The sequence below is a fragment of the Sus scrofa genome, chromosome 5 (genome assembly GCF_054392235.1).
Source record: "Sus scrofa isolate SSC_HxYL_T2T_F1_AM1 chromosome 5, Sscrofa_HxYL_maternal_Yorkshire_Landrace_v2.0, whole genome shotgun sequence".
Lineage (NCBI taxonomy): Eukaryota > Metazoa > Chordata > Mammalia > Artiodactyla > Suidae > Sus > Sus scrofa.
The window spans coordinates 3,584,735-3,605,995 of NC_139387.1; the positions used below are offsets into that span (position 1 = coordinate 3,584,735).

The window sequence follows — 21,261 nt, forward strand, 5'->3', positions numbered from 1 at the left end:
TCTTCCCCCAAATGCCTCACTCACCAGAATTATGATTTTTTCCAGTCTAGCTGGTGGGAACAGGCACTGTTCCCAGCCTTATGAGAGCACTGGGCACTGTTTTCTCTAATCCTTTAGGATGATGCTCTCGTGGGCCTTGAGTGGTTTCTCACACACTCAGGGATTGGTCCTCTGGGAAATACGTGAGGGGGACTCTGTGCACAGTTCCAGGGCTGTCTCTCTGTGCAGGCCTCTCTTCTCTGATACCAAGTCCTGTCAACTCGAGCTGCTGTGGTTCTCCTGGACTCTCAAGTCCATCTCTGGAACTCAGGGAGTCTCCTGGTATCTGCCTGGGCTCCCTTTCCTGTTCTGTGACCTGGGACCGCTCTCAAGGCAAAAAGCTGGGGACATTGCAGAGTGCACCTTGCTTCCTGCCTTTCAGGGGTCATTTCATCACCCAATGTCCAATGTCTTGAAAACAGCTATTTAATCTGCTCTGTCTGGTGTTTTTGATTGTTTCATGTGGTGGTAAAAATAGCCTGTTACTTCATCTTGGCCAGCAGCACTCTCTCTTTTTAGGCCAAGCATTGGCCGCCTCCCTCTTGCTGGGTTGTGATCCCATGCAAAGCTGGACAAAATGCCAGCCCTCTCCTGACGACAAGTCCTCCCCACTCCCTGGTGGTTTGCAGGGTTGGGGCAGAAGAGTGGGCAAACTTACAGAGGTTTCAGCAGAGACAGAGAGAGTGAGAGTGACATAGGATTTTGGGTACCTGGCCTGGGCAGGGAAGGACACATTATGTGGACAGAGGCGAGCCAGCTAGACCCAGCCTCCTGGGAAGCTTTGGTTCACACGGACAAAAAGAGCCTGGTGTTCACTGAAACAGCCAAGTACCCCAAGTTCTGGTTCCGGTTGGTGAGCAGACAGCAGTTTTCTCCTGAGTTGGGGAAACAGACAGATGACCCAGCAAGAAAGGTCCAGGGTGTGACGGGCCAGGAAGAAGGGGGAGCGCCTGCTGTGGCTCAGCGGGTTAAGAACTCAGCATAGTGTCCATGAAACTGTGGATTTGATCCCTGGCCTCGATCAGTGGGTTAAGGATCCAGTGTTGCCACAAGCTGCAGTGTAGGCTGGCTGTGATGTAGGCCAGCAGTCGCAGCTCCGATCCGACCCCTAGCCCAGAACTTCCATATGCTGCAAGGACAGCAGAAAAGAAAAAGGAAGAAGAGGAAGAAGGGTGAGAACTTACCTACCTAGGTGAGGGCAAAATGAAATAATAGCCAGTCAAGGGGCTTCCTGCAGTTCAGGGTGCTTCAAGCTTAGCCTAGAATTGTGGTTTCCACAATCACGGCTCCTGCTCTTGAGGCTTCTGTGCTCTGGCACGTCCCATTGGTTGTCTGGTTTGGTCTACACAGTGCCCAGCATGGTCACTCTTATCCATCCCCACTTAGGGGAGGTGGCCACTGGGGCGGGTGCTGGTGGCACTGTCCTCACAATGTCCACAGCTGGCCTGGGGGAGAACACGACCCTTGGAATCGGGAGTGAAAGGTCATGCAAACTACATCGTCCCTCTGGCAGGGCCCTCGCCCGCAATGAGGCTGCTGGACCAGGTCCTCTGGGCAGGAAGGGCCGGCTGGTGCTGACTCAGGGGTCCAGTCCGATGCCAGGGCCACCATGACTTATTCCCAAACTTGGGGACCCCTGACTCCCTAAACAATGGCAGCGCCAGCAAGTGCCTATGTGAGTGCGTGCCTGTGCGTATGCGTGTGCGTGTGCGTGTGTGTGTACATGCGCAGGCGGCCGTGGGGACCCCTAGAGGTCTGAGTCCAAGTCTGAGACTGGGGCCACTGAATCTCTCCAGCCTGTGACTGTCACAAGAATGTGGCAGGAGGGGTTAAGCTGGGAGCTAATCTGGCTTTGATGCTGACCCACTGAGCATCCAGGGCACGGGGGTCAGGACCACCTGCTCTGGCCCTGGATGGAACGCTGAGTGCAACCCAGCCCACCCAGCCGACTCGAAGCCTCTTGAAGGCTGAGGGTGGGGGCCCTGGGATCAGAGACAATGTCCCCCAGACCCTTTCTGTTGGGACTCATGGTTCTCAACAAGGGGCCAAGGGACCCCCAAGTTATTCACTCAGTGGACACTTAACGTGCACCCACCACGCACCAGTGCTGTTCCGGGCACTGGGTATGGAGCAGTGGGTAGAGAGGGAGCAACCCCTGCCTCCATGAATCTGAGGAACGTAAAAGCGGCGGCGGGCCAGCTAGATGGCTGTTAAGTGGAGAGGCTTGCAAAGCTGGGGGGGAGGCAGGGCTACTGCGGGGAAGAGGCTGCGCTGCAGTTTCGCTGAGAAGGTGATGTTTCAGCAGAGACTGGAGGTGAGAGAGTGAGCCAGGCAGACAGCGGGGCAGGGACAGTTTAGGTCAAGGGAAGAGCAGGTGCCAGGGCCCTGAGGCGGCAGAGAGCCTGGTCCATCTAAGGGGCATCTTGGGCCGACGGTGGGGGTGGGGCTGAAGGCGAGCTGTAGGGAGTTGGGGAGGGTCTGGAGCTTGGGGGAGGGTGCTCTGGGCCGGACATAGTTGGGGGGGGTCAGAATTTTACTGTATTTAAAGCTTTAGAACTGGATAGATTTCTGAGGAGAAGCTCCACCAGCTACACCCGGGAGAACCCCAGGGTCCATGAGCTGGGGGTGAGAATAAGCCCGCAAAGAAGGCAGCCAGGGCAGGTGCTGAGGGAGTCGTCAGGGACGTGAAGGGCTTCGGAGGCCTCGACAGGCGCCTTCTGTGTCCGGAGCTGAAAGACAAGCAGACTCTGGCTGGAGGGGCGCGGGGGGCAGGAGTGTGGCCCGGGGGCGGAGGCACTAAGGCGTCAGGGTCACGTCTATGCTCCCGGCTGCCGGGCAAGTGCTTCCTGCAGCCATGGAGCGGGCAGGAGGCTGGACTTAGCCAGGACAGGGTTTACGCCAGAAAAGAAGTCCCCGTGGGAGAGGGGCCCAGGGTTGAGGGTGTGCTGGAGTGGGATGAACGCTGAGCCCAGTGCAGACGGGGGTGAGGAAGTGAGGCCTCGGGAGATTCTGGGCAGGCTGGAGGCCGGCTGGGAGGAGACGGGAGGCAGGGGGTGTCCGGGCACTGGGCGCAGGATGCAGCTGTTGGCAGTGCCCAGTTCCAGGGAGGGAACTTGCCGGGGAGAAAAGGTCTCAGCAGGGTCACTGCAGGCACTCTCGCGGCCTCGGTTTCCTCATCCGTAAAACAGAACAATGGCGCACTGACCTTGGAGACCGCGGAGGGTTAAGTGCGGTGTGGACAAGTGTCTCAGGATGGTGTCTGGTGAAGAAGCGTCGCCTGTTGCCCCCACCATCCTTGCGGGAGGAAGGGGCGCGAGGAACGGAGAACCGGGCTGCCGGGACCAGCTCTGCAGGTGGGACGATGTCCAGGAACCACTGGGGAGAAGCAGGGGTGAGTGCGGACCTGAGGCCCCGGGAGGGAAGGAAGGGCGGGGCAGATGGGGGGGGCCCGGGGGCAGGGTGGGGGCTGGGGTCAGGAGATGGAGTGCGGGGTGTCGGGGGCGGGGTGGGGGGGGAAGGTGTCTGGGTCCTTGGGGGTAGGGAGGGTCTATGTTCCTGGAGGTGGGGCTCTGGGTGCCTGGGGAGGAGGGGGTCTAGGCCCCTGGGGGGAGGGGGGTCTGACTTCCTGGGGGGGGATGGTATCTGGCTGCCTGGGGGGAGGGGTCTGGGTGCCGGGGCTCCCCGCTGCTGCATGTCCTCCTCTCCCTGCGAGGCCATCCCCCAGAGGGCAGTGCAGGACCGCCTCTGGGCAGCACAGCCTCCCTGCGGCGGGAAGCCGGCTCTTCCCAGAACCCCTCCACCTGCCTGGATCGGATTCCACGCTGGAAGCTCCAGTTTGTCTTCCTTCCGGGCCCTTGGCCCCGGGTTTAATGCGTCAAGGGCCCAGCACTGCCCTGAGCTGCTGGGCGCGAGCGTTCAACCTTCAGAGCAGCCTCGTGAGGTGCTTTACTGTCATCATCTCTGATTTGCAGAGAAGGCCCGAGAAGGCCCGAGAGGTCAAGCAACTTGCCCAAGGCCACACAGCGGGGAAGGAAGGGGCTGAGGTTCGAATCGGGGAGGATTCGGTGCCAAGGCGGGGCCTCGGGCCCCTCCACTCCGCTGCGGGGGTGCGGTGCGCCCTGCTACTGCTACCTGGCCAGCCCCCGACTCTCCCAGCGGCCTGGTCCCCTCGTGGCCGTGCCACCACCTGCAATTTCATTACTTATTTGTATCGGGCTCTACAGTCGGCCCCCTGGCCCCTGCCCCCGAGGGCGGGGACCTGGTCTGAGGGCTCAGGGCAGTGAGACCACTGCTGACTGTGGACAGAAGGGCAGGAAAGGACCCCCTCAGGGCACTCACAGGGTTCTCTGGTCCTTTGATCTACCCCCCTGGCCACTCGAACCACAGCAGCCACCAGGAAGCTCAACTTTTTCCCAGGGGATGGAAGCCGCAGTCCTCGCCCCTCCCCAAGCCAAACCTTGTGGTCCTCAAGGCTCAGCCCCCGCCAGTGGGGAGAGGGCTGCGATGGCTCGGGACTGCTCTGGCCTGGTCTCCACGCTCCCCACCACCTGCCTGGCCCCTGGGTCATGGTCTGTCCACGCCAGGGTCCAACTCCCAGCCAGGCTGTGCCCTGGGGGGAGAGTATGAATGAGTGACACCCCCCCACAAAGGAGGGCAGAGGGGGGCAGGGACCCCAGGAAGAAGCAGGAGAAAGCGGAGGGAAACAAGAGGAGGGGTGGAGTGGGAGGGAGGGGGAGCGGCAATGTCAGGAGCTGGGGGAGGACAGGAGTGGGGGGGGCAGCTTGGCTCCCGAGCAGATTTATTATTTACAGGATATTAATCGCTGGGAACAGAGTGCAGCTGGAAACCCTCTAAGTGCCAGCTACATGCCTCAGAGAACACCCTACTGGTGCAGGACTCTGGGAACAAAGGCTCCCGTAAACACCTCCCGAGGTGTGGAATCTCTGGGTGCATCAAGGACCTCACATCCAGACGCCCAGGTGGTGAAACCTGAGTCGCCGATTGGCTGGCTGCGCTGTCTCCCGGCCTGAGGACGGTGCGCCGCTGCCTTCCGCACGCGTGAGTCACCGGCAGGAGCAGGGAGTTAAACACCCAAGTCACCCCAATTACAGCGTTATCAATCGGGCAATCGCTCTGCAGCCCAACCCAGTGAAACTGGAGAAAACGCCAGCTGGGCCTGGCCGGGAGGAATCCAGCCCTTGGCGAGGACGGCCTTGCTGGCAGGGGCCTCGGTGGTCACGCCAGGCCACCAGCCCTGTGTGGTCCAAGTGGGCAGAGGTGTCAGCCCCGTTCCACAGCCATGGACGTGGAGGCTGCCCCCTGACCCCTCCGGAGCCAAGGCCGCTCCTATGGCTCAAATGCCCAGCAGAGTATCCTGAAAGAGAAGGCTGCCTGGAAGGGGCAGTGGCCTCCGGTGGCCAAGGGCGGAGGGTATGGGGGAGACTCAGGTCGGCCATGTGTCACCCTCTTGGCGCTGGGATGGTGGCTGCTCGGGGAGCATCTGTTCTATGGACCAAGGAAGGCATCTGAGTGACTTCATCAACCTCAACTAGGAGGCTGCCACGATCTCCATTTCACAGATGGTGAAACTGAGGCACACGGAGTCCGTCACGTGCCCAGCATCACTCAACTGAGAAGCAGCCCTACTGACCCCAAGTCCACGCTCCTTCCACGGTGACCTGCCGCCTTTCCGTCCCGACGTGAAGGTGGACCAGCAGAGCGAAGGCACCCGCCCCATCTGAGTGGGTCTGTCCAATGCCCCACGTGTGCCCATGAGGTGTGCGCTGGGCGAATCCACACCGTCTGCTGCCTCCGACACGCTGCGGGCAGGTGGCTGGGCCTTGGAGAGCGGGGAGGCCAACTACGCTGGCCCACCCACGAGCCGGGAGCTCTCCGTGCTCTTAATCAGTAAGATATGTTTCTGGAATAAAAACCACATCAGCATTTTTATTTTCAAGTTCAGACAAGGTTTTTTTTTTTTTTTTCCCTTCCCAATTTTCCCTTCCCATGGGCGAGGCTAATCCTCTTGCCTTGAATGACAGTTCTTTAGACTTCGCTGTGCACATACAGAAGTAAAGAATCAATGACAACTGCACGGGGCGGGGGGCTCTCTCTCCAGATTTCGGCCAGACCGCAGCCTGTGATCACGAGGCAAAACGTTGAAAAAGTGATAGACAAGTAGCCACGGGGCCAGCTCCGCGGCGCGTCCAGCCCCGAGTACAAAGGGATGGAGATTGTCCTGCCTGCCTGCTCCCTTTAACCATAAGCCCAAGCACCTGCCCCGGGGCATGGGGACAGGTGGCCCAAAGGTAGATGGGCTCCCCGGACTGAGAGCGAGGAGGGGGGACAGCTGGACGAAAGCTAGACCTTGGGAGACAGATGAACTGAAACAGCAAAGAGCAGAGCTGGAGGGGCCTGTGGGAGGGGAGGAGAGCGGGGCCATGCCAGGGGACCAGGGGTGGGCCCGGGCTCCAGAGGGACACAGGCAAAGAAAACGGAGATCAGGAAAAAGCCTCTCCTGCAAGAGTGGGGCAGACACACCATGGTTACAGAGCAAATATTAGAATTTCCTCCCCCCTCCCCTTAGTGCCTTGCGGGGTGCATTCGCGCTAAAAGTCTCTGCCCCTGGACTCGAACCTGACTTCTATTTAATAAAGGGGTGCAGGGGGAGGGAGGCACGTTCGAGGCAGTAGGTTTGTTGGGCATGTGTTTGGAAGCAGAGCCCAGGAGGCTGAGTCACAATTAGGCAGGTGAAGACGAGGTAACACCGGGAGGAAATTCATCCTGGCAAGACTCGGTGGGGTTCTCCTGGCTTTCTCAACAGGGTGATTCTTCACTGTGGGGTCTGTGGCAGGCATTTAGGGATGTTTGACGCCCTGGCTCCTGCCCCCTGAATGTCAAGTCACGTCCTCCCATAGCCGCGGTGACAACTCACGCTCCCACGAGTTCCCAAATGCCCCCTGGCGGGGGTGGAGGGTACTGCCAGCGGAGAGCTGCTGCGGTAGAAATCAGGCTTGTGCCGAGCCTATGCGTGTGCGCGTACGTGCGGGGAGTCGGGAGGGATGGTGCTTAGAGATGAGGCTGTGGAGAAGCACGCAGCACCCAGACCAAACTGCCTGGAAAGGCATGCTGGGGGGTAAGCCACCCTTGGAGTGGGGGGATGACGTGGCTGATTCATGTTCTAGAAACTTCGCGCTGGCTCCCGGGTGCGGCATGCTTCAGAGGGCGTTCGGACTGGAGACAGCGGCCTGGGATTTTCTTGGTGGAAAGTTCAATCGCCAATTCAATTTCTTTAACAGATATAGGGCTCTGTGGATCTTCTATTTCTTTTTTTGTCCATTTTGATAATTCATGTCTTTAGCAGAAATCATTTCAATTTTCTTGGGGTTTTTTTGCACACACATTCCTCTTTCCCTCATTTTCCTTTTCATGCCTGTAGGATTTGTAGTGATGTCCCCTTTTTCTTGATCTTGTTAATCTGTGGGATTTTTTTTCCTCGAGCAGGCTCACTGGAGATTTGTCAACTTGATTTTTTTTTTTTTTTTTTTTAAAGAACCAGCTTTTGGTTTTACTGAGTTTTCTCTGCTGTTTGCCCATGTCTTATTTTATTGATTTCTGCTTTTTAGGGTCGCACCTGCAGCATATGAAGGGTCCCAGGCTGGGGTTCAATCGGAGCTGTAGTTGCCGGCCTACACCACAGCCACAGCCACACCGGATCCTTAACCCCCTGAGGGAGGCCAGGGATCGAACCCGAGCTCTCTACCATCTGTTGCTCAGGGTTCCTAGTCGGATTCGTTTCCACTGCACCACGACGGGAACTCCTGATCTCTGCTTTCCCTGGTAGTTTGCTTTCTTCTACGTCCTTGGTCCTTTGTGTTTCACTAGCTCTTCTTTTTCTAGCTTCTCATGGTGGAAACTTCAGATTGATTTAATCTCTCCTCTTTTCTAACAAAACATTTAAAAGCTCTCAATTTCCTTCAACACAACTTTAGCTGCGTTTCAGAATTGTTCATGTAGAGCTGACCTTGAACAACGTAGGTCTGAACTCTGCAGGTACACTTAGCCCTCCGGTTGCCCTCAGACACCATGGTGCCACATGCTCCCGGACGGACTGAATCCGCAGATGCGGAACTTTGGCCATGGGGGGTGGGGACAATGGGACTTGAGCATCTGTGGATTTTGGTATCTGAGGTGAATTCTGGAACCCACCCCTCACAGATACCAAGGGCTGGCTGTATTCTCTTCTTCTTATCACTCAAACATTTTAAATGTGTTTTATAATTTTTCTTTCACCCACAGGCTATTGGGCAGTGTGCATTTTCATTTCCAAATATTCAGATATTGTCCAGGTATCTTTTTCCAATGGATTTTAATTTCATTCTCATATGGCCAGAACTTAATTCTGTATGTGATGTGATACATATTCTGTATGACTTCAAGCATAAGAACATGACATTAGGAGAAAATTCTGTGAGTAAAGTGAAATGGAAATGCAGCTGCTAGAAGAAAACGTAAACACATTATTTCCAAACATGAAAAGAAAGCACATTCTGTCTATAAAATGGATGTGGCGGGAACTACATTTTTCTACATGTCAATTCTGTTAAAATCACTTACAGGAGTGATGTATTCGTTTTCTTTAAAGCCTCTCTACCATCTGTGGCAAATGATATTATTTGTAACTCTAAAGACTTGAGCTGTAGAACAATATCAGCTTGAAATGTTGGTGTAGATTTTTTTCAAAGTTCTTTTAAAAAAATATGAACCAAGAGTCAGAAGACAACGGAGCTAAATAATGAATGAAAGGGTGTCTGGAACTGGGGAGTTGTGTGGGGTTTTTGTTGTTGTTGTTGTTGTTGTTTTTAGTGAAACTTGAGCCTGTTGGAAAGGACGCACACAGGAGGAAGAGAGAGACCCCCCACCCCACGACCGTGACCCGGGATGGCATCCCTGCTCAAGTGGAGGGACCAGCCCCCAAAGAAGGAGGGCTGGAGGGACCGGTGGATGCAGAGGCAGGAAGAGGAAAGAGACATTTGGGGAAAACAAGCTCTTGCAGAGCCTTGTGGAGCTCGTTGCAGGGGTGCAGGTGGCATGACATAGGTGGGTATGGCGGCGACTGCTATGCACGCTCGCTGCAGGCCCGAGTGTCCCTCGGGGCACCCAGCACAGCTGTAACCGCACTTTCTTTCATGATCTGGTCAACGTCTGCCTCCCTCGGCACACCGGGGGCAGCACGGGGACCACTGACTGTCCAGACGCAGCGCCCGGCAGAGTGCCCGGCACTTGCTGTTTGCTGGAGGAGGGATGGCTGGCCAGGTGTCGGGGTCACAGAGCACAGCTGCGTGAAAGTCACGATGCGCTGTGGTGACCATTTCCCGGCGGCCTGCTGTGCAAAGGCGCCAGATCCACGCCCCCACCCCACCCCCTGCAGCGCCACTTCTGAGTCAGTGGTCCTGGCGCATGAAACACTCTAGGCAGTCGCCGCAAAACCCAGGGGTTCGTGGGAGGTGAAGGTTAAGGTGAACCTACGCCCTTGACAGGGCCCCTGGAGAAGGGGCGTGTTATGGGGGTTTGGGACAATGGGCAAGACTTAGGGGAACAGAGGGAGAAGGATCCACGCAGGTCGGGGGTCAGGGGAGGCAGCGGGGCAGGGCTGGGCGGGGCTCCTGTGCCGCTCCCGCCACGCCCCCTGCGGGGGAGGACCCGCCCAATCACCGAGCATCTTCTAAAAGCGAGCCCCTGCCGCAAACCGTCAGGTTAATCCTCGCTGGATTCTGGCCTGATGGAAAAGAGGTAGGCGCTGGCACTCGGAGATGCCCGGTAACTGGCCGTCCCCAGATGGGGACGCTGCCGGTGGTGAGCGAGGCTTTCTGCTCTGCCAGGCTGCCTCTTGTTTTGCTTGGTCCAACACCTCTGCAGCCGCCAGAGTGAGGGTCTCCTGCTGGGGGGCGGAGGGGGGGCTTCGCACCGTCTCAGGCCAGGGCCCAACTCCTTGGGGGGGCACACGAGGTCGCCCCAAGTTCCCAGAGGCGCTGTCCTTCCGGGCTCCAGGCTGATGCACACGGGCTCCCTGCTCAAAACGCCTTTCGAACCCACAGCCACGGGGAGTGGCCGCCAGAAGCCTTCAGGAAGCCTCTTCTGTTCCCACGGTGGCTTTTGGGGCCCAGGGCTGCAGCTCCTGCTTCGAGTCGGCCTCCCCCATGACACAGGGGGCTCCTCCAGGACAAGGGCCACCGTGGTTTATTGCTTTGACCTTCAGCACACACGGAGCACTTGCACTTGTGTCTGTCTGCTGGGGCCGCCAGAACAAGGTGACAGACTGTGACTTAAGTCCCAGACACCCAGCCTCTCTGTCTGGAGGCCAGAAGTCTAAGACCAAGGTGTCAGCAGGGCGGGTTTCCTCCGAGGCCTCTCCTTGGGCTTGCGGACGGCCGCCATCCTGCTCCTGTCTGTGAGATGGTCCCTCGGAGCACGCACGCCCCTGGGGTCTGTGTCCAGTTAGACTGGACCGGGGTCCGCCCTAACAGCTTCCTTTTAATAAAATCACCTCTTTAAGGGGCTTCTCCCCCGATTCAGCCACATTCTGAGGTCCTCGGGTTAGGGCTTCAACACACGGATACGGGAGGGGGGACAATCCAGGCCTCAGTGCTAAATACCCATCAGGCCCAGCCCCTGCCAGCCCAGCGGGAATGCAGAGGGGCAACCAGGCAGTTAACATGGCCAGGGCCAGCGGAGGGTCCCTTCCCGCCCCAGCTGCAGCAGCCTCCACTGCAACAGGACACACACAAGCCCCCCCACCCCTAGGACCCTGGCAAGGCGTGATGGTTCATCCTGTGTCAACCTGACCAGGCCAGGGCATGCCCAGACAAGGGGTCCAACACGGTTCTGGGTGTGTCTGGATGACTCACACTGGACCCGGTCTGCGTAAGCGAGGCAGACAGGCCTCTCCAGCAAGCGGAAGCCTGAGGGCAGGTGGGCCCCATCGTATTGCTTGGAAGCCCCGAGAACAGAGAAGCTGACCCTCCCCTGAGACGGAGGGCTTTTCCTCCTCCCGACCGCCTTGAGCTGGGACTGGGTTTTCTCTTGTCTTTGGACTTGCAGTGAAGCTGGCTTTCGCTGGGGATCAAGTTCACAGGCCTTCAGGCTGGAACGTACACCCCCGGACTTGCAGCCTGCAGATTTGGGGACTGACCAGCTCCGTGACCACAGCTGCCAGTGCTTTTCATCGGTCCCTTTTCTGCGCAGACCCTGACAGGGCCCCTTTCTCAGGAGAACCTGGTGCCAAGTGGCTGCACCATCCTCACCCACACAGACCAGGAGACTAGGGCTTCGGGCCCCCGAGCAGGGCTTTCCTCCAGGGCGAGAGGTGCCGCCGTGCTCCTTTCCAAGCCCCAGGGCAGCACCTGCCTCCTCCTGGCTCCAGGGAGGGCGAACCGCTCACGGCTTGAGTCAGGCCTGCCAGGTCCTGCCGGCCAAGGTGCCCGCATATTTACTTCAAATGAGGACTTCCAAAGTTCCCGGCCACGGGCCCCCTGCTGAAGGGAGTGCTCTGGCTTCATATTCTCCGCCTCCCCACCCCTCTGTCACCATCTCCCGCTCCCTGGCTTCTCTTTTTTTTCTTTTTTGGCCACCCTGCAGCAGATGGGGTTCCCAGGCCAGGGATCAGATCCCAGCCGCAGTCACGACTTAAGCTGCAGCCGTAGCAACGCTGGGTCCTTAACCCACTGTGCAGGGCCGGACATCGAACCAGCATCCCAGTGCTCCCGAGGTGCTGCTGATGCTGTTGCACTGTGGTAGACACACCTTCTCTCTCTCTCTCTTTTTTTTTTCTTTTTATGGCCGCATCTGTGGCACATGGATGTTCCCAGGCTAGGGGTCAAATCAGAGCTGTAGCTGCGGCCTACACCACAGCCACAGCAACACCAGATCCGAGCTGCATCTGGGACCCACACCACAGCTCATGGCAATGCCAGATCCTTAACCCACTGAGCAAGGCCAGGGATCGAACCTGCGTCCTCAAGGATACCAGTCGGGTTCATTACCACTGGGCCACAACAGGAACTCCCCCCTTTCGTTCTTGAATTGCCCTGGCCCTGGCCCGACCTTCGTGCTCAGCTCTGGGATCCCTCTGTGGGCATGACCCCTGGCACTGCTCCTCAGGCTGCCTTATTCTTTAGGCCATTCGTGCCAAATGCACCTGCCCAAACAGCCCTCGGCCGCACGAGGAGGGGGCTATGAAGGGCCAGGAGATGAAGTCCCTCCCCGCATGGCAAGCACGCAGGGCTTGACGTCACACCTGGGTGCTGTCCCCACCACCTACCTTCCCTCCTTCCTGGGGTCAGGGGCCACTAGCGCTCAGCGGGCGGCAGGGGGAGGCACAGGCTACCAACCGGACACAGCATGGCCGAGCATCACGCAGGCTGAGATGCGGCCACGGAGTTGAATTCTCGCTAAGAGGAGAGTACAAGACGCATTCGAGTCCAGGCCGCTTCCTTCAAAGGAAACTGCCTGCCCTCTGCTCGGCCTCCTTCTTCCCAAAGGCAGGAAACGAGCACTGTGTGGTCACCCAACTTCAAGTGCACACACGGGGCGACACCCCGGAGAGGGCAGAGCAGTAAGACACGGAGGAAGTGGCCCCCGGCTGAGCCCAGGGCTCTTGGCACCCACCCCGCCTGCCTGTCTGCCTCCAGGGACAGCCCAGCGGCCACTCGTCACGTGAGAAGCAGCAAGCTTCATGCTGGCTGGACCACTGCCGTCTGGGGTCTCTGTTAGAGCGGCTCAGCTTGCGCCCAGCGGAGCAGGTGAGCGTGTGGGTGTCCTGCAGAAAAGGACAAAGCCCAAGGGCACAGCCCAGTGACCTGTCGCAGAGGGAAACGCCTGTGCGACTGCGCTTCGCACGCCCCGTCTAATCCGCTCACGGCCGTCACAGACACATCGTCCCGCCATCACTCACCACTGGGGACCTCAGCCCTGCTGAGAGTGGCCCCCGGCCCCTGCTGCGGTGAACGCACCATGCATGTCACCATGACACGGCTGAGGACTGGCTGTCCCAGTAACCACCAGTCGCCTGCGTCTCCAGGATCAGCCACGCGGGTCTTTCGGTTCCATGCGACCCTTGCGGCGGAAGCGCCGGGCATCCTGCTCAAGTTCAAGCTTAGTGGATAACGAAGGCCAGGCCGTGCCTCCCCGTGGTTACAGGGTGGGGCCACCGACGCCTCCCGCAGCAGCGTTTGAGGAGTCCTGTCTGCCCCACATCCTCCTCAACAAACACACGGTGTTGTCAGGCTGTTTACGGTGACTGTGCTGGTGGGGAGCGGGGCTGCTTCACTGCGGTTTCATCACTTCCTTGATTACCGACGAGGTTCTTAGTAATCCACTGGGGAAACGGGCGTCGTCTTTGTCAGCTGCCTGGTCAAGTCCTGTCCCCCCTTTTCCCGCTTCGTGACTGGTGCATAGCTCCCTACATATCTGGGAAGTGAACCCTTTGTCAGTTGCGTGTGTTTCCAATAGCATCTCCCGTGGCCTTTTTCTTTTTTCTTTTTTTTTTAGGGCCACACTGGTGGCATATGGAGGTTCCCAGGCAAGGGTCCAATTCGAGCTACCACTGCTGGCCTACACCACAGCCATAGCAACACGGGATTCGAGCCGCGTCTGCAACCTACACCACAGCTCACAGCAACGCCGGCTCCTTAACCCAGTGAGCAAGGCCAGGGATCGAACCCACAACCTCATGGTTCCTAATCGGCTTCGTTTCCACTGCGCCACAATAGGAATTCCTCCCGTGGCCTTTCGGCTCTCTTGATGGTGACTCTTTCATTTGTAATAAAGCCCATCTCGATAGCTCTCGTAACACGGCTGAGAAATCTCACCCTTGACGACTGTGGTGAGATTCTATATTCTAGGATGTAGCGCTTTGCTTCTCCCACTCAGATTTACAATCCAACTATAGTGGCTGATATTTTCACAAGATACGAGGCAGGGGTCAGGTTTCCTTTACCCTCTGCAGACAGTCAATGGTCTCAGCAGGACTTGTTGAAAAGACCACCCTTTTCTGAGCTCTGCCAGTGCCACCTCAGACATACACCCAGTGCTGGAGCTCCTGCTGTGGCACAATGGGATCAGCAGCATCTTGGGGGCGCCGGGACGCAGGTTCAGTCCCCCGCCTGGGAATTCCATGTGCTGTGGGTGGCAGCATCCTTAGAATGCACGGTTTGCTAATAACGTGTTCAGGGTCTTTGGAGAGGCTCTTATTTGTTCTTTTCTTCCAACAAACATCAGATTTTGGGATCAGGATCGTGCTGGCCTTATAAAGTGAGTTGTAAACGGTTCCCTCTTTTTCTGGAAGAGTCTGTGGTTAGCAGAGTTTCTAAAATGTCGCTAGAACTTGCAGCTGAAGCGATCTGAGCCTGGAGTTTCCTCTGTGGATGTTTTAGAGATTTAACATTTAAACTAGAAGATTTTAATTCATTTTGTGTCTGTTTTGCCCCCTTTTTTTTTTTTAAGGAATTTGTCCATGTCATTTTAAAGTTCAAATTTATTAACATAAAATCATGCTTATTAGGTTATGGGTCTTATCTTTTCTCACATATGCTTTTTAAGGTAATACATCTCGGAAGAGCTTTAGCTGCAGCCCCCGTCTCTTGCTATGTGGCTCTTCCATTAATATTCAGTTAAAAATATTTCCTAGGAGTTCCTTTTGTGGCTCAGCGGTAATGAGCCTGATATCCATGAGGTTTCGGGTTCGATCCCTGGCCTCGCTCAGTGGGTTCAGGATCCAGCGTTGCCGTGAGCTGTGGTGTAGGTCGCAGACGAGGCTCAGATCCCGCATGGCTGTGGCTGTGCTGTAGGTCGGCAGCTGTAGCTCTGATTCAACCCCAAGCCTGGGAACTTCCATATGCCATGGGTGTGGTCCTAAAAAAATAATAATAAAAAAAATTTCCTAATTTCCATTTCTTCATTTTTGACCCTTAGGTAGTTGAGAAATAGGCTGTTTAATCTCTAAAGTTGTGGGGATTTTCTGGTTAGTCACCTTCTTGGTATTGATATGGAGCTTAATTGCACTAGGGTCAGACTGCGTTATGTATGATTTCACCCCTCTGAAATGGGCACGGCCGAAGGACCCGTCTTGGCAAGCGGGTCCATGAAGACGTGCAAAGAATGCGAGCTCGGCCGCTCGCCGTTGGGCGTGACGCTCTGCAGGCATCAAATCGGGGCAGCCTGGCAACTGCCCGGATCAGAGGTTTCTTGTGGGTTTTATCACCCACTCGGAGAGGACGGCCGTCTGCGTGCTGATCCCGTGACTCCAACCCGCTGTGCAAATGAGGGGGTGGCAAGAACATCCCCCAGGGGTCTCTCCTCGCCGGGCTGGGGGCCCGCGGAGACGGTGGGGGGAGAGAGGAGACAGAGACGCAGCCCCTGCCCTCTGCTGCTCACGATGTCGGCTCCGCTCATTGAAGGAAAAAAGTCCTCTGAGCCAAGTGGGGGTCAGTGAATTTTCTCTCCCTGTTGCCTTCTTGGAGACATCACAAACTGAAGCTTGAACGCTGACTTTCAGGCGTTGTCACCAAAAGCGAAATCGCCCCCGCCTCTCTTTTTAGACTCTCAATATGGACACTAGAGCTTTCCACTGAACCCCACGTGGCTCTCATCCTATCTTCTGTACCTCTCATCGTTTTGTCTCTGAGGGGTTCGTTTGGGGTATTTTCAACCTGTCCTTCCCGTGCGACTTCTCTTTGGAGGCTGACCTCAGCGACGGATTTCTTGATTTTCATTCCATGTTCCTCAGTTCCTGCGTTTTCATTCACTCTCCCTGCACAGCGGGTCCCATCGTTTGCTGACGTTTTCGGTGTGACTTGTCAGGCTTGTCTTTTGTCTCTTCGGACGCCCTGAGCCCAGGTATTTTAAATGTGTCTGTTGGCGCCATCCCCTGGAGCTCCTGTCTGCCTCTGTTGATTTTCACATTCTGTTGTCTTCTCACCTCAAGCTATTTTTGACCGAGGGCTACAGAACCACTACGAGAAGTTACACAGATAATTGGAGGCCTAAGAGGATGCATCTTTTTCCAGAGGACGGATGTGCCACATACCTGGGTCGGCAGGGCTCCGGATGCCTGGTGGCACAGACTCTGGGACTGAAATTCTGTGAAACTGAGTGTGGTCTCTGGCGTGAGCTATTTCTGGTTCACTCTTCCTCTTCCAAGGCCGCCCCTGGGGCCCCGACGTAAAGAAAGGCAGGTGTGCCAGGCCACAGCCATTACCCAGTGCCTCGGCCACTTTGCTTCTTCTCCGAAGCAGAAGAGCAGCCGGGATGCCAGGCCTGTCTCCTGGCCTCTAGCCCCAGCCCCCAGCCCTGTCATTTTTCACCCTCTCTTGTTAGCGCCTTGGTACCAGCACAGAGTAGTTTTAAAAGATGCTTGGCCTGCTTTTTAGTTCCCTTCAGGGAAGTTTGGTCAGAATTACCTGCTAAGCCACTGTCGGGTTTGGAGGTGCCCTCTCTTTTCCAACATAAATAGCTCTGAGAAAATCCCGAGCCTCTCACCTTCCTGTTCCTCCTGGATCGCCCTCGGTTGGCATCCGAAAATGCACACACAGCTTTTTCGCACCAAGACGTTCACTGCAGCACCGCCCGTGAGAAGCAGAGTAACAGTAAGAGAATGCTTAGGTCTATAATGTTAGGACATTTCCATGATGCGGCCATCGAAACCTTTTTGGGGGGCCTGGCCCATGGCATGTGGAAGTTCCCGGGCCAAGGATCGAACCCGCACCATGGCAGCGACCCGAGCTGCAGCGATGACAACGCCAGATTCTTAACCTGCTGCACCACAAGGGGAGCTCCTAAACCTCGTTCTATGAGGAGTTTTTAACACATGGAAAAACCTGATGCTAGAAGGTCCAGTGTAGGATTATAATGTGAACTCCGTGTGCTCGTGGGCCCGTGGCTTTGAATGTCACTGCCACCTGAAAACAATGACTCTAAACAATCATTTCCAGGACTGACCTGTCCCAAACAAAACACGCATCAGAATGATTCTCCAGGCATTCCCGTCGTGGCGCAGTGGTGAACGAATCCGACTAGGAACCATGACGTTGCGGGTTTGATCCCTGGCCTCGCTCAGTGGGTTAAGGATCCGGCGTTGCCGTGAGCTGTGGTGTAGGTTGCAGACGCGGCTTGGATCCCACGTTGCTGTGGCTCTGGCGTAGGCGGGTGGCTACAGCTCCAATTAGACCCCTAGCCTGGGAATCTCCATATGCTGCAGGAGCGGCCCCAGAAAAGGCAAAAAACAAAAAAAAACAAACAAACGAAAGAATGATTCTCCAGTCAAACTTTTCCACCTCGGCAAAGTATAGAAGCATCTATCCGGTTGTACAACAAAATCTTAGGACTTATTCTTGTTTACTTCATTTTACTCCCATCCTCACCAAATAATCCATCAGCAGATCCTTCTAATTCCACCCCCTACACACGTATCACATTCAAACCCCACTGTCCACACTTCCTAAGTCACCTGCAGCAGCAGCCTCTCAGCGTTTCTCTGCCTCCATCCCAGACGGTGGAGAGGCGGCCACGGGAGACGGGAGGGGGTCCTGTCGCAACCAGCACCTGCCCATGCGCCGCAAGCAGAACTCAAACTCCCCTGGGACCCTGATGGGCTGCTCTCCTGGCCCAGACCCTGAGGCCTGGCCAGTCCGTGGGCCTCTGTGCATCCTGCTTCCTCAGCTGGGAACCTCTCCCGCAGTTCTCTGCACAGGTGGCACCTTTCAACCTTCTGGCCCCAGGTCAGATGTGACCACCTCAGAAAGGACACCCCACTTACTAGGGATAGACTCACCCTCTTTATTTCTTTGTGGTGTTTGCTACAATATGCGATGCTCTTGGTTTTTGTGGGTTTCTTTGGGGGGGGGGCGCTGTGACTATAGCATGTGGAAGCCCCAGGGTCAGGGATCGAACCCAAGCCACAGCCGTGACAATGCTGGATGCCTAACCTGCTGAGCCCCCAGGGAAGTCCACCTCTCATTTTCACCTGTTTGTTTACTTCTTAATTTTCTGCATTCTCATCAGAACCTGAGCTTCACGAGGGCACCGGCTGTCCCTACCTTGTTTACTGCTGTAGCCCCAGGAGCTTGTGGAGGACACTTAGGCTCAGAGCGGTTAAACAACCGGCTCAGAGCCCCATAGCTGGAAGAAGTGGAGTTAGGATCTGAACTTGGATTTTTCTAACTACAAAGCCCAGAGTCTTCCCAAGAAGCTCCTCCTGCTCTGTGTCTAGAGTCGCAATTAGGCAGTTCGGCTACGTGTACTTCCTGTGCTTCTGGGGAAAGAAGCCACGTGTTTCCCTCATTCATTCCTTTCTAATCAGCCACAGCCAGAAATTATTACGCGTTCACTGCTGTGTGGCCATTGGGCATTGACCCCTGCAGCTCCACTTCCTCATCCGCATAATGGGATTAATACTGGAACATACTGGGTCGCATACATGACAATTACATGATTAATATTTTTAAGTGCCTTCAAACACAGGAAGGCTTACACAATATCTGCTAAGGAAATAAAAGACGTGCTGGGTGCCTCCTGTATACCAGCACTGTGATGAGGGGGGTGCAAGAAGACAGGACGCGGCTTCCAGGCGCCTCCATCCAACACATGCACAACGAGGGTGTTAAAGGCTGAGAATGCCTGTCGGGGGGAGGAGCCTAAATGTCCATCGACAGATGGCTGGATCAAGCAGATGTGGTACATATACACAGTGGAATACTACTCAGCCATAAAAAAGAAAGAAATCATGCCATTTGCAGCCACACAGATGGACCTAGAGATGATGGTACTAAGTGAAGTACTCAAAGACAAAGACAAGTACCGTGTGACATCACGTACAGGTGGCCTCTAAAATACGGCATGACCGAGCCTTTCTACAAAGCAAACACAGACTCACAGACAACACACTTGCGGTTGCCAAGAGGGGAGGAGGGCTGAGAGTGGGAAGGACTGGAAGCTTGGGGCTGGCAGGTGCAAACTATTAATATACAGGATAGATAAACAATAGGTCCACCTGTACCGCACAGGGAACTGACTCCATACTCTGTACTAGCCTATAATGCAAAAGCATAGAAAAAGAATGTGTGTGTGTAACCGCTCACCTTGCTGTACAGCAGAAACTAATACAACATCGTACCTCAACTATATGTCAATACGATGAATTAAAAAAAATTTTTTTAAATGCCTGTAGAGCAGTAAGAGTAAAAACAGGCGTTAGTGACTGTGGACCACATGCCAGGCTCTGTCCTAAACCCTCTGGCGAACTCATTAATCCATCCTTGTCTCCTCCTAGAGGGTGGAGGCATTATAAGCCCCCTTTTAGTGATGAGGAAGCGGAGCTTACAGACTCTGCCCCGAGTTAGGAGGTCAAAAGCGGGCCGGGAACCGCGGCCCTCGCTTCGGAGTTTATGCTGTCAACCCCCGTGCCTTACAGCGTGGTTGTGACAATAACACGCGTGCTGTCGCATACCACGTAAGCCCTTGCTTAACCGCAGGTAAGAGAAGCAGAACGCAAGGCTGCGGGTAGACGAAACATGTACATTATGTTGTTTAAACAAAAAGAAGCAGTTAATGCAACGGTTCTCATTCAAGGTTTCGACTGAAGCAAGAATGAACCATTAGCAAAACCTTCCGAACGTCATTTCTGGAGTTCCCGCAATGGCACCGTGGTTAAGAATCCCACTGCAGAGGCTCAGGTCACTGTGGACGTGCAGGCTTGATCCCCAGCCCCGCACAGCAGGTGAAAGGACCTGGCGTCGCCGTGGCTGAGGCGTAAGTTGCATCTGTGACTCGGAACGGATCCGGGCCCGGGAATGTCCAGATGCTGTGGGTGTGGCCATTAAAAAAAAAAAGTTACCGCCACCGAGAAAGTCTAACGAATGAGTTTTCTCTCTAACCACTACACTTACAGAAAAAGCCTACCTTTAAAATGTATACATACTGCGGATGGTAAATCAAATTTATATTATAAAATGTCATGGAAATAAGATTCGATCTGCACATTGCAAATAAGTCTATAAGTGTGTAGGGAAGAAGAAAACATTCTATCATACAAATATAAGGGGGGAAATCTGAATTTGGGGAAAAAAAGGGTTTTTTACTTGATTTTCCACCGTCAGGCCACTGTGGCTGAAGATGATCAGAACCTTGGACAGCACTGAGGGGCTCTTCCCGCCGAAGGGCTGGTTTTGTGGTGGTCCTTAAGTGTTAGGGTACTTCCCTCTTTTCTCTGCATTTAACAGTTGTCGTAATTTTACCTCCTCTTGTATAAAAACTGATTCCTTTATATGTAGAACTTAACTGATAATGGAAGAAAAATATATATACACACAATTTTTTTGTCTTTTTAGGGCCGCACCTGCGGCATATGGAGGTTCCCAGGCTAGGGGTTGAGTCGGAGCTGTAGCCGCCGGTCTACACCACAGTCACAGCAACACCACAGCCACAGCAACGCAGGATCCGAGCCCTGTCTGCGACCTACACCACAGCTCACGGCAATGCCAGATCCTTAACCCACGGAGTGAGGCCAGGGATCGAACCCGCAACCTCATGGTTCCTAGTTGGATTCGTTTCCACTGCAGCATGACAGCAACTCCCCCAATTAAAAAAATTTTTTTTCCTAATTCAGCTATTTGTTTTCACTTATTATTATTATTATTATTATTTTAATAGTCATTTCCCCAATACAATTTTTTTTTCTGCTGTGCAGCATGGTGACCCAGTTACACACACACACACACACATTCTCTTTTCTCACATTATCTGGCTCCATCATAAGTGACTAGACATAGTTCCCAGGGCTACACAGCAGGATCTCACTGCTAATCCATTCAAGAGGCAATAGTTTGCATCTATTAACCCCAAGCTCCCCAACCCCCCCCCTCCCCCCTGGCAACCACAGATCTCTTCTCCAAGTCCATGAGTTTCTTTTCTGGGGAAAGGTTCAGTTGTGCCATATATCAGAGTCCCCTCATTTTTTTTCCTAAAGTCTTCTTCTGGCAAACAAAGACTGGCATTTTTGCTCCAGCACCTTTGTTTACTCTTTCATATTATTCTTCTTTGCATAATTAATAGAAAATAAAGGATAATGAAGAATCATTTAAATAACATTTAAATCCCAGGTGTTGGGGCAGCGTATCAGTGCCTTCAGAAATTAGTGGACATACGTAAGAGCTTAATTTTTGATTTAAA

General features: G+C 54.9%; 1 long non-coding RNA gene across 2 annotated transcripts; it reads left to right on the forward strand.

Annotated features, from left to right (window-relative positions):
• The first annotated feature begins 898 nt into the window (after nucleotides 1-898).
• LOC106510257 (uncharacterized) lies at nucleotides 899-5,995 on the forward strand. Of its 2 annotated transcripts, XR_014845599.1 has the most exons (4): nucleotides 899-3,430; nucleotides 3,764-3,979; nucleotides 4,851-5,097; nucleotides 5,592-5,995. It is a non-coding gene; the product is annotated as an uncharacterized LOC106510257 (long non-coding RNA). The 2 variants fall into 2 exon arrangements; XR_001308621.3 differs by lacking the exon at nucleotides 899-3,430 and having other exon boundaries at nucleotides 3,878-3,979; nucleotides 5,619-5,995.
• The last annotated feature ends 15,266 nt before the right edge of the window (nucleotides 5,996-21,261 follow it).